Source organism: Dermacentor albipictus, chromosome 3 (genome assembly GCF_038994185.2).
Source record: "Dermacentor albipictus isolate Rhodes 1998 colony chromosome 3, USDA_Dalb.pri_finalv2, whole genome shotgun sequence".
Taxonomy (NCBI): domain Eukaryota; kingdom Metazoa; phylum Arthropoda; class Arachnida; order Ixodida; family Ixodidae; genus Dermacentor; species Dermacentor albipictus.
Window position 1 is genome coordinate 29520874 of NC_091823.1, and position 17035 is coordinate 29537908.

General features: G+C 47.3%; 1 protein-coding gene across 1 annotated transcript in view; it reads right to left on the reverse strand.

Annotated features, from left to right (window-relative positions):
- Positions 1 to 16605, reverse strand: part of LOC135921677 (solute carrier family 35 member F3-like) — a 244997-nt gene extending 228392 nt beyond the window's left edge. The window contains exon 1 of the mRNA XM_070535329.1: positions 16482 to 16605. The gene's annotated coding sequence lies outside the window, so the exon portion shown is untranslated. The remainder of the gene's footprint in view (positions 1 to 16481) is intronic.
- Between the last annotated feature and the right edge of the window lie 430 nt (positions 16606 to 17035).

Consider the following 17035-nt stretch of genomic DNA (forward strand, 5'->3'; position numbering starts at 1 on the left):
TATATATATATATATATATATATATACACACTTGCCCTCATGCGTATATGGTCATGGCTGATCCTAGCGAGAGAGTATCATAAAAAGAGGGCCGATTCCGGAAAATCTAAGAGAAAACAGAGAATTTTAAACATTGGTGTACCGCCTGCGGCTTGGTTGGTACTGCATTTACGAGGCACTTCTTATATAGGATAAAACGTGCCTCTAGTCTCCAGTGTTCTTGTGGCCATCCAGACGAACATGTGCATCACCTGCTCCTCGAGTGCACGAAATACGATCCGCAAAGAAGGGTACTGCAAGCAAATGTGTTGCTATTGGACAGAAGACCATTCACCCTAAAAAAATATACTTGGCCCATGGCCAACCGTGGGCCTTCAGAAAGGAGCCCTTCTTGCTTTGAAAAAGGTTTCAGAGGACACCAACATTTTGGGAAAATATTAAGTTTGAGATGCTGCTAATACGCTAAATGAGTAACATAAATGTTGTTCTGGGTTCAAAATTGATTTGTGTGGTGACTGCAATTTTTACGCAGTATGTATAATTTTGTTCTGTACTTGCAGTGTAATTACATGTGTTGTGTGTTTGGCAATTCAAAATATATGTCTTTATATATGCAAATGTGTACTGAACTCATGCACAAAACTTAGCGATTCATGTACTGTTAGGCTGTATAGTTTTTATTCATCTGGTGCACTACTGAGTGCCATATTTTGTGTCATTATTCTCCCTTTTTGCGCGTATTTGTTTCCTTTGCTATGCGAGAAGGACTAGCTGGTGCCGCCATAAAGGCGCCAACCTCTCCTAATATTCATTTCAATAAAAAAAAGGCTTATTCAAATAGAGTGCATTTCGCATATGGCCTAAGCGTGAAAATCTCAGAAGGGCCACCGCATATAGTGTCTTTAGCAATATGGAGTATCGTTGCATTACTTCAACGCTAGTCGCATTAACGTGGACAGTCATCGGCGGCTAAGATCTGCTAGAAGTTTATTTCGTATTACAGCCGTGCTGCAAAAGATGGCCAATTTGAAAAGCTAAATGCGCAACTTCTTCTTAACAATAAGGTCCTTGCAGTATCTCTTTTCTTTAAATATTGTTTTTTCGTTGAGAATTTAAGGGATTATGCACATTAGTTCTCTGTCTTCTGGCACACCGTATTTAGGCGTTCCAGCGCGAGCATTGCTTTCAAGCAGGTGCTGAATGACTAAAACGGGAATCACAAATGTTTATCATGCAGGCGTAATGAAAATAGATATACCGAAGCCCACCTCTAGCTGAATGTAAGAGATAAATAGATACAAATTAAAGCATTTCTGACTCGTTCCGCAAACATTATTTAGTGATCTCAAAACCATTGGCCTTCAGGCGCCTCTTGATGTAATAAACCGCCATTAATTTATTTCCAAAAACCAAAAAAGAAAAGCCGTTTACTTTTCTGCCAAGCTGCGATGATCAAGAAAAAGTTTGCAGCCATCGCCGAGAGGTTCCGCATGTTTTACTGGGAGCGCACAAACATGCACCACTGAACGAGACTCGCTGCAATGAAAACTTCGCAATGGTATATAGTTTCGGTTCTGTTCCGACCGCTCACCGGATGGACTTGTCTTCATTCATCGCTACAACAACACCGCGTAGCGTCTAACACTTCCGGGAACTCGACCACGCTTCCCTCGCGGGATGCGGAAGTGTTGCACGCGCCGTGCAATCGCGCGTACGCCGTGTCAGCCGCGGTGGCCCCCACGCTTTCTCGCAGCTTGCCACGAGGTCACGCACTCGATTACTGACCGCTTGCGCGGCCCCGTTTCGCCGCCGGGGAGCAATGCAAATGAGTCCGCCAGCTGAAACTTCGACGCACGCTCTAAAGGATTCATGAAGCCCGAATGCGTCCTGTATACCAGTACCCCAGTGCAACGTTTATCGCGATGTCGGCATCTCTTCGGTATCGTCTGCTTGAAGTATCGTCTGCTTGATCCAACCCGACCACGTTACGCAGACTTCAGTGTTTCACGCACGTCGCCTGCTCTGAGGCAACACTTTCACGCGCAAAACCAGCGCTACAAGCCATTGATCCTTTCTCCAGAAGAGGGCAGTATTATATTTTTGGACTTAGACGGCCGTCCAGATGTTCGATCTTCCGCAAAGGAATGGTCACTTCCTTACTTTCTAATAAATACCTAGACATTGCGAATTGGCCGGCAAATGGCAGCCGATGTGTAAGCAAGAACCGCTGTATCTAAAGCCGCTGAAGTAGGGATGCTGTGCACGCGAACCGATGTGAACTTTTTGCTGACTTCGCTCGTGCGAGATTCAACAGCAGCACACTGCGCTTAGTCAGACCATTGGTGCAGGCACAGGCGAGAAGTAGATTCGGACAGGACTTTTTTGCCTCCCACGATTGCCATCTAAAGTGATGCGAAGCCACGAAAGTATGGTTCACCGGATCCGCGAGGACGTCGCGTTCACTGGACTCTAAGCCCATTTTATCGGCCACGCGGAAAGTCTGAACATAGATAAGTGACTGAGATTCTGCAAGATGCGTTTTCCGATTGCCCGCTCTACATGTCAAAGCGGAAGGAGGTGGCTTCTGCGCTGAAACGCATAAGAAAGCAACCGTTGTCGGGAAGTACTATTTTGGCCATATTCTGTTACTGGGGGCGCAGCAGTAAAAACAACTACGAAAGTAGTTATGGACGATTTGAAGAGTCCCGTACTATAGACTCGATACCTTATGAAAACAACTGTATTAAGCATTTTTGTATATATATATATATCTCTTTATACCGTCCTCATCATCTTTCAGCATTTTTATTGTCTCCTTTCCGCCTTCCCGTATGCATAATAGCAGCCCAGAACATACTAACTCAGGCCGACCTCTTCTTTTTTCCTCTAATAAATTTTCTTCTCTCTCCCTTGGGACGCAGTGTGTGAGTAATGCTATAGCTGCTCACTCATCACTAAACGAGACAAGAAAATCGTGAGGACTGAATGAAGACAGCGATCTATACATCAATACCAACCGTATATCTATGCCTAAATCCCAAATTTTCTTTTTGCATTATTCTTTTATGCAGTAAAGGTACCAAGGGCCCTCAGAACATATTTGTAGGACTGTGTAGGGCGTCAGCTACTGTTTTATACTTCCAGTCTGGAGAAAACCTGCAAGAACAGGAAATTATGACACGTACATGCAGTACAAAAGAGAATCGAAACTAAAGCAAAGTGCAAACGAAGCAGCTTGCTGTTCACCAAATTTCCCCGACAGCAGGCGGAATAGCGGTACGTGAATTATTACGGCGCGAACTCGCGCCCGTTTCCGTAATGGAAATGTTTCCCTTTCATACAGTTTGAAATGTACACGGACGCAAATATACAACTTTAAACAAAGCACAGCCAGCACACGTTTCTCGTTTCTACAGGCTTCGTATTGCGAGCAAAAGTGCGAGGAAACAATTAAACAGTTGTTTTCGTTTCGCTTCAAGCTCCCTTCACGTGAGTGAACATAAATTGTCTCAGCTGTCTAGGTCGACATCTCTGCGACGTCGGGACATAAGTTGCAAACACTTTTCTTTTTTCGTGTGTGTGTGTGTGCGTGTGTGTGGTTGTGTTGCGTACACTGTGATGAAGAGGAAAGGTAGCCACACAGCCGGCGTCCCAAAGGATCCTCGCTATAGTAACGAACATTGGGCGTGTATTTAAAAAAAAGAAAGTGTGGAGCGGAAAGGGGGGGACGTGGCGGTGTAGAGTCTGAGTGAGGGAAGAAACTCGAAAAAGAAAAGAGCAAACCGAACTACACACTCATAAAAACACAGCACCTGCAATTATCTGAAGTCTGTGTCTGACGGACAGCCACCCTATAGGCATATCCACTGAAAGTTCGGTTATTTTCGCAGAAAACGGCCGGCGCTGTGACACATTTGGAGATGTTTGAAGAAATTATGTCGGCAAATGAATTAACGCATAGGACATTCAGCTGGGTTCGCGCTAAGGAATTGATCGCTAAAACGCACAACACGACAGAGATGCGAAGTTAAAAGGGTGAACTGTGGTGTAAATGGTGCAGTGGTACCACAGAAGATATGAACAAACCGCGCCACCAAATAAACACGCCCACACGGGACATTGAGCCTGACAGGACAAAAGTTGAACAGCAAAAGAACCCAGCACACCCTCCACAAGAAGGGCAAACAAAAACTGTAGCGTAAAGGTTCGGTGACGTCGGCAAGTGACTATTCGGCGTCCGCTGTTCCCGGTTGCATGCACACGCAGGTGCCAAAAATTCTATTTACTGCATGAACTATACTTACATCTGTGCGAAGCTCAAACATATGCAACTAGCTTCTGCAAGAAACTAAATACGTAAGGCGCAATTCTACAGTGTTGACTTCGCGCACGTGCGAAATGTTATTTCCCGGCGACCCCGAGAAGGCCAACGTGATGAAGGCGCGCAGGGGCCATTCGTAAAGTCGTACTGTTGCCATGAAACAACATCGAATAAAAACTTAGAGACAGCGAGAAGTTCGCTCCAACTCTCTGCTTTCGCCATCCGATCGCACACACTTTTTACTACTATGGATACCTGGAAGCGCTTTATTCTTTTGGGGCACAGAGTCTTAGAGTTCAAGAATTCTTGAAGAAACGGCTCAGCACACGAATTAGCAGGCGCACGAAACGGCCGAACAATGTGCCTCCGCCAGAAAGAGGTGTCGAGCTATGAGACACAGAATAAAAATCGGTATTTAACACCTGGTCCCGTGCCTTGTGGTTCCACGGCGGACCTTATGTGGGATACCAGGGTTACCTGAAAGAATGACAAAAGCAAGGGCAAGACTGGGCCCGAGCCAAGTGCATAGCGATGTGCGCTGCATTTAAACAATCCATGGTATAGCAGGCCTGGATATTTGTCGCGTCGCCTTGAGATCTCTCTCGACTTTTTCCGCGGAATGAGAGCTCACACTTATTGTAGATCCTGGTCTACACCGCACAGCTTCCACTGTCACAAGGCTTCCCCTTCCAACGTAAATTTTCCCTTTTCGCCGTATAACATATAGAGCCATCCCTTACCAAATACTTATTCAACCAATTGTAATTGGGCCCGATTCTGGTTCAGCTGTCAAAACGACGGCCTTCTGGTACGCTCTGTAATGCTACATATCGGAGCCGTCGCGTGCGCGCAGCATCAGGCGCGACTCTGCGCATGCGCAGTTTCCGGAACCGAGTTCCGACGCCGGAAACGCGCCCGCGCCGTCCGTGTAACTCTTTAATATCGCCACGAGTCGCAGGGTGTGTCGCCGCCATGGCCGTTGCCGCCGCCGTTGTAAGGCCACTCTATGTGGGACTGGCAAGCCCCCGTCAGGCGAGTGGGCAGCCGTGGGCGACGTAGTATACGCACACCGAAAGATCGCCGTCGTCGTGGTCCGGGGCAGCTCGTGCACGCGCGCCCCGGCTGCCGAGCGATGACGGGGGCTTCCGCCCTTCCGGTCCTGGGCGTGGCGTCGATGGCGCTTCGCCTGTCCCGAGGCGAGCGCGGAACGACGCAGAACCTTGTCTCACGAGCGCGAGCGCGCGTGTGTGTGCGTGTTTGTATTACATGTACTGCGTGACACGCAGTGAGCAGCTGCCCTGTCCAGTGGGAAGACGGCGCTGCAGGTCGTGGTATCACCGAAGCACGCTAAGTGCGCGCGGAGAAGGAATGTCTTACTCGAGCGCTGCTGAGGAAGTTGTGGGCGAAAGGCGCGTGGCCGCATGCATCTTTGAAGCGAATGACCCTTTCAATGCCATTCGGCGAGAAACGTGAAAAGAATTGTCGGCCGAGATGTATGATGTACGGCGTGGTCTTGAGATGAGGAAACAAACAAACAAACAAACGAAAAATCCCGAATTCTCTTTCTCTGAAACTTCGCAATGGGCACTTTGGTCCGTAAGGTTTAATTATTCGTGCTTCGCCCTCCACTCGTCTAGCCTCGTCAGGCGTCTTACGAAGCATAAAAAAGAGAAACCAGAAGAAATACGACGTATGACTGCTTTTACGAGAAGTCGCTCTGGCGAAAACAGGCAATGTGGCGTGACACCTCAGCATTCTGAAAAAAAGAAAAAGCGGTGACTTCTTTATTTTTTTTCTTTATCACGGCGACCATTTCTCTTATACTATAGTTCGCGCACTTTTTACTTTACACGGGGCTTACGCTTCCCTGCGCTAACTAGACTAGATATCCGATCGACCACTGCGCGCAGTGCGCGCAATCAAGGGAAAAGATTCAGGCGGCGCTCGCCTGAAGCGCCGTTTCGCATTTCTATAAATTATCTCTTCGTACCGCTAAAAATGTACAACGAAAAAAAAAAGGTAAGCGCGAGAGCATTGGCCCTCGATGTGTTCACTCGCGTGTTCAGAGAATGAGTGAACTGCGAACGAGCACGCTTCACTTTGCTAAGCCTAACCACGTACAGCGTGGTTAGGCTCGGCAAGAAACAGAGAGAGAAAGACAGCAGCCACGCAGTTGCGCCGCCTTCGCGTCGAAAGTGCACGCGAACCGCTGGCGCGATGTCATCAAAAGGCACGCCACTCGCCCTCTTGCCGGTCTGGGAGCAGAAGTACAGCAACGGCGATTCTCTGGAGTGCACGCACGCTTTGAGTGGCAGGAAAATGCGCCGTTCGGGGCCAGACTCGGGAAAAGGAAAGAACGCGCACGGCCGAAAATTCGGCTCTATACGCGCACGCGTACGTTCGCATCAGGTGAAAGAAATGAAGGAGAAGGGTAGGCAGCCTGCCTGGAGGGAAAGACAGAGTTAAGGGCGCTTAGGCGAGACAGAGAGAGTAAGCTGAAAGAACGGGAGAAGGCTTTTACTGGAGAAAAAGCACAAACGGCCTGTGCTGCTGCCTTCACCTTCATGACGCATCTCTTCTTCGCTTTCCGAACGCGAGAACGCAGAGACGGGGATCTTGTGGTGAGCTTCGCAGGTTTCTCTGCAGCCTTGGCTGCAGTTGACGTCGGCTCGGCCAATAAAACCTGCCTCGCTATCTGAAGGTGGCGGCGATGGGAGCCGTAGGGGGTCGGAGAGAAGGACACCTCGCACACGAAGGGACTCGGAAAAGCCGGATCGCCGCTATACGGTCCCCGGACGAGCGAGCAGCGACGAGGGCAGGTACTGCCGATGGCTCGGATGACCTTTTCGAAACAAGCATATATGCTTCCCTTCCTCCCGTCCCCCCAACCCCTTCCTACCCACCCATTTCGAGCCGGCTATAAAGGTAATAGAATAAAGAAACGCCGGATTTTGAGACGAGGGTAAAGCCAAAGGCCGCGTGCCTTATAAAGAATGCATCTGGTCCGGTCAGAAAAAAGGCACTCTCGCTCCATCTTGCCGCGGTGCTTGCGGGGGGGGCTAAAGGTAATGCCGCACGCGAGCGACTTCGCTGCAGCTGCGGATGCTCGATTCGCGGCACGTACAACGCAGTACGACGCCGCTGTCGTGTTTCGCGACGACGTGTCGTTTCGAGTTCTATTTCTCTGTATCTTTTCCTTCTTTTCTCTTTCTCTATCGCGGTGCCCCTCTTCCTTCACGCGGACACATCGCGAAATTGAACTTGTCACTATCTGCGCGCCCAAACACGCGCCATTTCTTTCGCTTTCTGGCTGCGCTGCTGCTGCTGCTGCTCCTTCCGCGATGTGCAAGGTGAGGACGTCGCAGCCTACGCCAGTGTTGCAACCTGCCACTGAGGGAGGGCGAAGATGTTGCAGGAAAGAAAGAGGTGAAAAAGGACGGCACTTTCGTTTCGTTCGTCTGTGCACAGCTATTTTACGAGCTTTTGCAACCAGCAAGGTCCCTGCCGCTGCTGGCACGAACATTTGAAAAAAATAATAATGATAATAATAAAGAATAAAAAAAAATAAAGAGGGAATCGAGCGATGTAAGGTTATAGTTACGCATATACCTAGCGTGGCGACATCGGTGTTGAAACACGGGTACAGTTTCAGTCGCGTCGTCTCCCGCCTTTCTGCTTCTCCGATTTCGCTGCGCCTTGTCGACGGACCTTCGCAGCCGGCGGTCAAGGCGTGACTGAAATTAATCGCCGAGCTTGCGTGGTATCCGCGCGAGGCGGAAGTCGTGGGAAGCACGTACTACTGCTAGTGCAGGGTATGGTGGGCGACCATGTATGTGACGCAACAACGCAAGGAGGTAATGAGAAGCGGCGCTTCTGAGCTAGTTGGTTCACATCGAGCTCAGTAGTGGGCCCGCATATCAAGCATTTAGATGGGGAAACACGACAGAAAGATGAAAAGCAGGAAATTCTGTAAGAACAAGAAATTTGGTTTGCTGCTATACACTATAGTGGATAGGGGAACTATAAAAAATCAAAAAGAAATAGTCATAATAGAAGGCAGGCGCAGCATGTAGACCCACACAAAGGCGTCAATGCAAGCCAGTTAAAGTCAGTAAGTCTCAAAATCACTAACCCTAATCACTTCACCAGAAGACAATGGACATACATGTGCCGAGCGCCGACAAACACTCTCCTTGCACCGGCCAGACAGCAACTCCTATGTGGCTGACTACAGTGGCTGACTATGACCGCAAGGCAGGAATACCACTAAGCAAGAAGACCACCAAGCAGGAATGCTACACCGACGCTTCATTGGTGCAAGCGGCCGATAGGCTTCCAGACTGACTTGCCCCAAAGCATCATATAACCTCCTTTTAAAGTAACGTTTGCGACTGCTACAACAACGCCGACAACTACTACTGCTACAGCTATCAGCTATTTCTATTCTTCTTATTGTCCTACTACTACTACTACTACTACTACTACCACTACTAGTACTACTACTACTACTACTACTACTACTACTACTACTACTACTACTACTGCTACAACTAGCCACTTCCTTCTTCTTCTTCTTCTTCTACTACTACTACTACTACTTCTACTACTACTACTAGTACTACTACTACCACTAATACTAATACTACTAGTACTACTGCTACTACTGCTACCACCACCACCAGCACCTGGGGCGAAGAAGCACAAAAGAGCCTTTGTGGGCTTTAGCTGCGACGGCTCGCGAGATGAACTTTCTCAAACAGTCTCTTTCGAAAGCGGCCCGTATCAAGACGAGCTAGCACAGTTGCGAGGGGCCGACTCTATAAAGAGGAGGGGGCCGAATAATGTGCTCGAAAGCGCTGCGTTAGAACTCTGCCACAATGTACGCAACGGGGAAGAAGTCTTCCTGGCACTTCGTTGTCACGCTTGCGGCTGTTCTCAGTTTGAGCGCACGTCTGTCACAGGCAAACACACCGGTGACAGCGCACGCATAGTTATGGAAGCTGGACAGATAGCACGAGAGAAGGACGAAGAGGAGGAAGTAACTTTATTGAGAATTACTGAGAAGTAAAATAAGAAAAGAAAATAAACGCAGTAGCGTGAGAGGATAGCGTGCGCGTCAGCAAACCATAAATCCTTCTTTCTGAAGAATAGTTGTTTTTGAAAAGCGCGGGAGCACGCACGGGGAGATGGTTACCATGTAACTTTAGCGTTTTACTTCTATGCATTGTTTCTTTTTCTACCTTTCTATTGTTTGGTTTAGCGGGGGCTATAAGCGGAGGGTTGGGGGGAGAGGTGCGGTGCGATTTAAAATAAGCAGCCCCAGTTCGCCGTCAACGCTTCTACTCATCACGTTTTTCTCTATCCTGCGCCTTCCATTTGCGTTGTACATGGTACTCCGAGCCAAAGCCGATAAGGAAACGACTCTTACGAGATTTGCCGACAATGTGACCGATTAAGCAAGCGAAGTCTTGTTGCAACGACTGAAAAAAGAAAGTGAATCTATTAGGGCCCTAGTTAATCTGCAGCTTTTCTTTTTCAGTCAAGTGTGTAGTTTTTTTTTTCCCCCGACTTTTCTCATTTTTTCGTTTCCGTGCACGGGATATCAAGATGATTTCACTTTATACTGCACGTGTGCTACCACTTAGGCCGCCAGTCATAAAGTAGGGAAGCGCTCATTCAGCTTTACAGCCTCCATTGTTATCCTTTTGGACAGCGTGCAGCGATGCTTGAGCTCAGCAGTTAAAACGGCAGCCGTATAGAAGAATGGCGTGCTCCGGAGGTAATAGCCCTGGAAATAATCACGTGCCTTGTACTACAAAGCAGGTCGTATAACGAGTGGCGTTTCTTGTCAGCGCACAAGAGGTCCGTTAAAATGCAAATGGGGATCTATTACGGAATGCACCTGAGACAGAAGGGCTATGTTTAGGCACTGTATAGGCTTATTCGGCTTAGTCGGTCATACGAGTGGTGCAATGCGTCGGTGGCGGATTATGCGGCAAGGCTTATAAGGTGAACGGGCAGAACAAAAGCGGTACTGTCAGTTCTCGAAAAGCGTAAAATCTCGAACATAATACGCCGACTTGTTCAGCATTCTGGCACATCACGCTTGCTGCTTGTAGAGTATTCAAGTTGAGTATTAATCACGGGTTTATACGTCTCTTTGTCTTTATGACCCAAAGTCAACTGTTTTGAAGCACAGGTTTGAATTCATCTTCTACTTCTTTCTTTCTTTCTTTCTTTCTTTCTTTCTTTCTTTCTTTCTTTCTTTCTTTCTTTCTTTCTTTCTTTCTTTCTTTCTTTCTTTCTTTCTTTCTTTCTTTCTTTCTAATCTTGTAGCGCTTAAGTTGCACCTCGTAATCTATTCGGGAACACATTATTTAATCGAGCTATTGCCGTATGCTATAATCTTGTATGATTAAAATAGCTGAGATATTATAAAGGTATACAGCTTTATATGATATGCGAGGCCTGACTATACATAGATTGGACTACTGCAAATTTTAACGCTTATTTAGCGAGGGGTAGACAAAAAATAAATAGGACGAGACGCTATGAATAAATATGTGCGCGATTCGCATTCTATGCGCAATATGTGGACTATAGATACTCTGTTTTCGACGCGCCGTGGTGGTTTAGTGGCTATGGCTATCCTCTGCTAGGCATAAGGGCACGGCTTCGATTTCAGGGAGCGAAGGTCGCCTTTCAAATGAAATAACGCTCGTGTAGAAATTCAGAAACGCGGAACTAGTTCGTACTATTATGGCGATTCCCTTCAATTTTCCGCTCTAAACAAGTGCCGTAAAGTTTGTAACTACAGAAACACGAAACTATACTATTATGGCGATTCCTTCAAGTTTACACAGTAAGCATGTTCCGTAAAGTTTGTAACTCGAAACACGAAACTATACTATTATGGCGATTCCCTTCAACATTACACGAGTGCCGTAAAGTTTGTTACTAGAAACAGGGAACTATACTATTATGGTGAATCCCTTCAACTTTACACAGTGAACATGTGCAGTAAACTTTGTAACTAGAAACACGAAACTATACTATTATGGCGATTCCCTTCAATTTTATGCTCTAAACAAGTGCCGTAATGTTTGAATCTAGAAACACGGAACTATACTATTATGGCGATTCCCTTCGACATTACACAACAAGTTCAGTAAATTTTGTAACTAGAAACACGAAACTATACTGTTATGGTGATTCCCTTAAACTTTACGCAATAAACATATGGCCCGTAACATTTGTAAGTATAGGAACATGGAGCTATACTCTGTGGCGATTCCTTTCCTCATTACACAAGTGCCGTAAGGTTTGTAACTAGAGGAACGGAAATATAGTATTATGGCGATTCCCTTCAGCTTTACATAGTAAACATATGTGCCGTAAAGTTTGTAACTAGAAACACAAAACTATGCTATTACGGCGATGGCCTTGAACTTTACACAACAAGTGCCGTACAGCTTGCAACTAGAAACACTAAACTATACTATTATGGTGATTCCCTTCAGTTTTACACAGTAAACATATGTGGCGTAAAGTTTGTAATTAGAAACTCGAAACTATTCTATTACGGCGATGCCCTTGAACTTTACACAACAAGTTCCGTACAGCTTGTAACTAGAAACACTGAACTATACTATTATGGTGACTCACTTCAGCTTTACACAGTAAACATATGAGCGGTAAAGTTTGTAACTAGAAACGCGAAACTATACTATTATGGCGATTCCCTTCAGCTTTCCACTATAAACGGCACACCGCATACGTGTCTGATTTGCTACCAACACGAGAGAAGGGTACTCCGAGAAAAAAGAAAATATAGAAAAAAAGGAAGAGAGAGAAAGCAAGAAAGAAAGAAGGAAATAAATAAATAAAGAACACTGAAGCTGAGTGGATCCGGATGTTCGCATCAAGAGTACAGGTGGTCACTCATGTGTGTGTACTTTAGGAATCATGCCAATCCACGTGCTGAAGTGCATTCTCGGCTTAGCGCATATGAAAACGGAGCAAGTACTTTTGTTTGCAAGAATAGTCAGGAGTCGCGGTGATCTAGCCTAATGTGGACTAGAAGGTTCGTCATATAGCGGGAAGATTTGCAGAGGAAAAGAACTTACGCTTTCATTATATTCAGCTGTGCGGATATACATAATCGCTTTTTCCCTCAAACCTGTCATTCGAGATTTACTGGGGCAGCAGTTAAAAATCTTGAAACTGGCTTTCCTGCACCGTACGTCCGACCGTCATTTCCGTTGCAACCCATTGTAGACGTGTTGACGTTCGCCGGGCTGCCTCCTTGCCCACAGCTTCGCCCCCACCACACGATCAACACTTCTGCCAGTCATCGTTACTGGAATTCGAGCTCACACTCTGCCGGCAATTAGTGGTTTAGAGCCAGGGGCGTTAATCATTAAGCTATCGCACAACATTTGCAGTTGGCGATTTGCTTACACTTCGCGGGATACCCAAACATCGCAAGGAATTCCGGCATTCAGCATCGTGCGAAGTGTACTGCATTTAAACAAGCCTGCACGAGCATTAACCGGCGTAATCTTCAACTCGAGATGACTCACGTGGCTATTGATGTATATTAAAATGTCAGTGAGTAGCACTGAGCGTCCATTACAAATAAAAATAATTAAATAAGATCTGGGGCTCACAAACGCAGATTGGACCGGCTGATGGTTTTGTGGAGGGGGCCGTATTAATTTTGACTTTTTTTCTAACGTACACCTAAATCCAATCAAAACAGATTTTCTATATTTTTTTCGGCCCCATCGAAATGCGGCCGCTGCGACCGGGAATCGCACCCACGACAACGCGCTCGGCAACAGAACGTGATAGCCACTGAGTCACCGCAGTGGGTATCAGAAACACCTTGATAACTGTCTTGGACAAATTCTAAATGCAGTTCGCACATTTATGCGACAGATTGGCATTCGTGTCCGTCCCCTCTACAATGCCTCTTGTGGTTATTGTTACGCAAACTATCTATGTCTAAGACTCAAGCACATTTATGTTGTCTCTGCACTGGACCCCCTGCCGCGTCCTAACAAGCTCGCTGCTGACGAAGAACACGCGTGAGCGCGTACCTTCGCCTCACTTAAGTGACACCGGTGGCAGAGCCAGCCCATGTCATTGGTGGATGGTGTGCAGGGACATTAAGGTAGGAGAGTAAAGAACGGAAGCACCGGAAGCCTTCCCACTGCCCGACGATTCGCAGATGTTCAGTCCTGCATGCTTTGGAAAGGGAACAACGTACTATAGCGCAACATCCTTTTTTTTTCCTTATCGAGTATTCTCCGTTCACGACGTGAAATAACTTGACCGCATGAAAACTTGCACTGTCTCAAGGAAACACGTCACGCGTAGCAGTTGGCAAGCTTCATTTACTTAACCTCGTGCTGCAGCTTCGATCAGCCCCTGGAATTCGTTGCTCATTATCAGTCAATATATTTGAGCATTTACCTCGACGCTCGTCGATTGACAATACGGTGAAGTAATTAAAAATCAACAGACTACAGCGATTCCGCATGCTCTGAACTCATTTAACTGCGACAGCAGCAGACTCTCACGAGGTACACCTCCATCTTCCTCTTCCGTGCAACGCAGACAATGTCGTCCGCGTCCGCTAGAGTACTGGAAACTTCTTAAACAAGGCGTCTATCACGTGTTTCCTGCTCCGCAGTTTCTTCCGGCGCATGCAGTTAGCAAAAACGTGCCCTTCGAGAGTGGCTTCCCTTACGCAGAGAGAGCCGTCACCGGCAGTGGCGTAGCTAGGGAGTGTGCCACCTCTTCCACCCCCTTCCAATTTCCACATTAGCCTCTTGAAGAAAAGAAACGAGCGCTACAAAGACGCGGACTAAGAGAAGAACAAGTACGACGGACAGGCGCTAGTCGGCGTCTTTGTAGCGCTCGTCTTTTCTTCAAGTATGTTCAACCAACTCGCCCACATCAAGCTCCTGCTGTCATATTAGTCCCCCTTCCCCTACTTCCCGGCTCCCGGTGAAGCGGGTGCCCGCAACAAGATTAACGTGCCCTGTCTATTTAAAGATCTCCTAGGATTCTTCGACACACGTGTAGAACCAGCCCGCGGATTACTTCATGTGATTAACATGACCAGCCTACAATGAAGGAAGCCTGACACTGCTCAAAGATAACGGCGCACTTTTGAGAAGTCATATACTAGCGAAGTTTTTCAGCTGTCATAAAAGAATGCCTACGTGCTTTTAACAGAGTATAAACTGAGATACTGCTTCGGCCAAATAAGCTAGGAAGAACGACAGGAAGTCGTACCTTATCTCTACAGCCCTCATATACGTTCGTATTGTTAGGTCGTTATCTTAAGGTCCTAAAACAGACGTTCTCTTTTGTTTCGCTCAGCGCCGTCTAGACGGGAAGATGCTTGCAACCTAGCCACCACTCTGATTTACTCGGCATTCGAATGAATGAGTGCTTTTATTCGTCTCAGTCTGTTAGGTCGTGAACTCCAGACAAAAAGCTACAAGAAGTAGCTTGGGGACATCCGGGCGGTAAAACAGCACTAGCGAATAAATCGCAGGTGCTGTTTCTGTCAGCACGCTATGGCGAAATAATGTTTCAACTATGAAAGATATGAGAAGCAATATGAAACGATGAGGGACGAAAGACCTACGCCAAAATCGCATACCAGAAAGAAATTTAAACAAATAGGATATAAGAACATCTTCAATAAAGTATATATCAAGGGCGGTTGGTTTGTTAGTTAAATTAGGCTCAGTGGCCCAAAAATGACGAATGCTATGCTGCGCCAACCGCAACTTGTGGGAAGTGGGACACAAAATATAAACGTCCTGAGATGCATCATACTTATTTAACGTTGTAGGCAATTTATACCACTACCTCAGGCCGCCGTGTATAGTTTGTCCTTGCATGCGGAACTTATCGTTCATTTGTTTGTCTCGTAGGAACACATTTATTCGTGCGTGTCATTAAAAAGAGACACAAGGTAGAGAAAATCTGGGCGAATTCAATAATCTGTATTCAAAAAGAAGGTCAATACGCAGGACATTGTTTTAGAGAAATATGTTAGGAATTCATCGCTATTCGCCACCGACTTTGTACGGTATACTTATACTAGAACCTTACTTGCGGCTTTGATTACCTCCCAGACTGTGCCGTCGTTAAACAAAATGTCGCATGTCGCTAAGCGTCTTATACACGAAAGTCCATTCCTTTTTCACTGGAATGGTTACCGCAGGAGAAAGTTGCAAGCGCCGGTGTTGTGAACTCTTCGGCCGCGTTTATCTTTGCGATGAACAACTAAGTCGTCTTACTCTCCCCCTTGCCACGCTGCCGATTTATACCTTCCTAATTCATTCTTAAATGCAGTAAGGTTTTTCCCTCCTCCGCCGGGTTCTTCCTCCTTCGCGTTTTATCTCTCTCCCGGCTCTTCCTGAGCCGATGCACTGCTCTCTGCTTCGGTATCCCGGGACCAACGATGCTGGATGTCAATAATTCGAATTGAATTTATTTACAGGCAGATAGTAACGGTTACAATGGGTATATAACAAACAAGCGAAGCGAGTTCACATTAACCAATGCGGCTGAGCAAGGCCTCGGAGCAGTCCGTCGCTCCGATCGGGCACCTGACGAGATTCGTCCATCGTCTCTCAGGCCTCAGCTCACACTGCCCGCTCAGCAGCGCACATTCTCACCCCCAGCCGCAGGACCATGTGTGCGGGCTGCGTAACTCGCGCCGGCGGGAGCGGCCGCTCGGAACACCCGAGACGCCCGCGCCACCTCGGCTCGACCCAATACTCCTCAATTACTCCATTCTCCAGATGCCGCTACAGCAGCTACAGCAGCCGCTACAGCAGCTCGCTGCGCGATTTATGGCGCTCGCCAGAACCAGTGCGCGAGAACCTCTGCCACTCCCTTTTTCGCCGATCAGCGTCCAGCCACCGCCTTTCCAAAGCAGGCGTTCTCTAAAGTGTCCCGGGTGCGAGCCAACAGCACAACATCGCAAGGCAACACATACACAAAAACAGAGTGGACCCCAGTGAAGTCGAGCAAGCACGCACTTAAGCAAAGAGAAAGAATGCAGACACGAGCTTCACCAACCCGAACATTCACAACGACGTTACACATGCGTAAGCATTTCTTTGCCTACCTGACGAGGAAACCCGTCCGTCCGTCCCTCACCTAAGGCGAGGTCGCTTTCAAGATTTGGCCCGCAGCAGCGAGCGAATTGACCTTCGTGCTGCCCCTCACTTCAGCGCGAACTAAGTAGCGAGAGCACAGCGCGCACGAAGCTATCAGCACTCGGCGCACTCTGCCCCCATCGCAGATCACTTTCTAGATAGGGCCCGCGCGGCCGCACCAAGCGCAGCCGCCGCTGGAGTGCGCGCTTTATCACGATTGGTAGTAGTCCGCATGGAGAGGATGCAGCGTCATCGACCACGTGTACTTACGAGGTCTACCAAACATGACACTGTTCAATTAGGTCACGTACTGCAGCACGCATCGGCCAGTGCTATCTTGCACGAAGCAGCGCCATCATCCAAAAGTGCCATCATATAACATGAGTGAACACTGCTACTACAAGCCTCTTCCATATTCTCCATTCTTCGGCAGCAAAACAGGAGCAACCTGCTTATTATACCAGCCTTTCCTTCACTGTGTATTTCCGAGGCTCCCACAGACACATACACAATATCTGGCTAA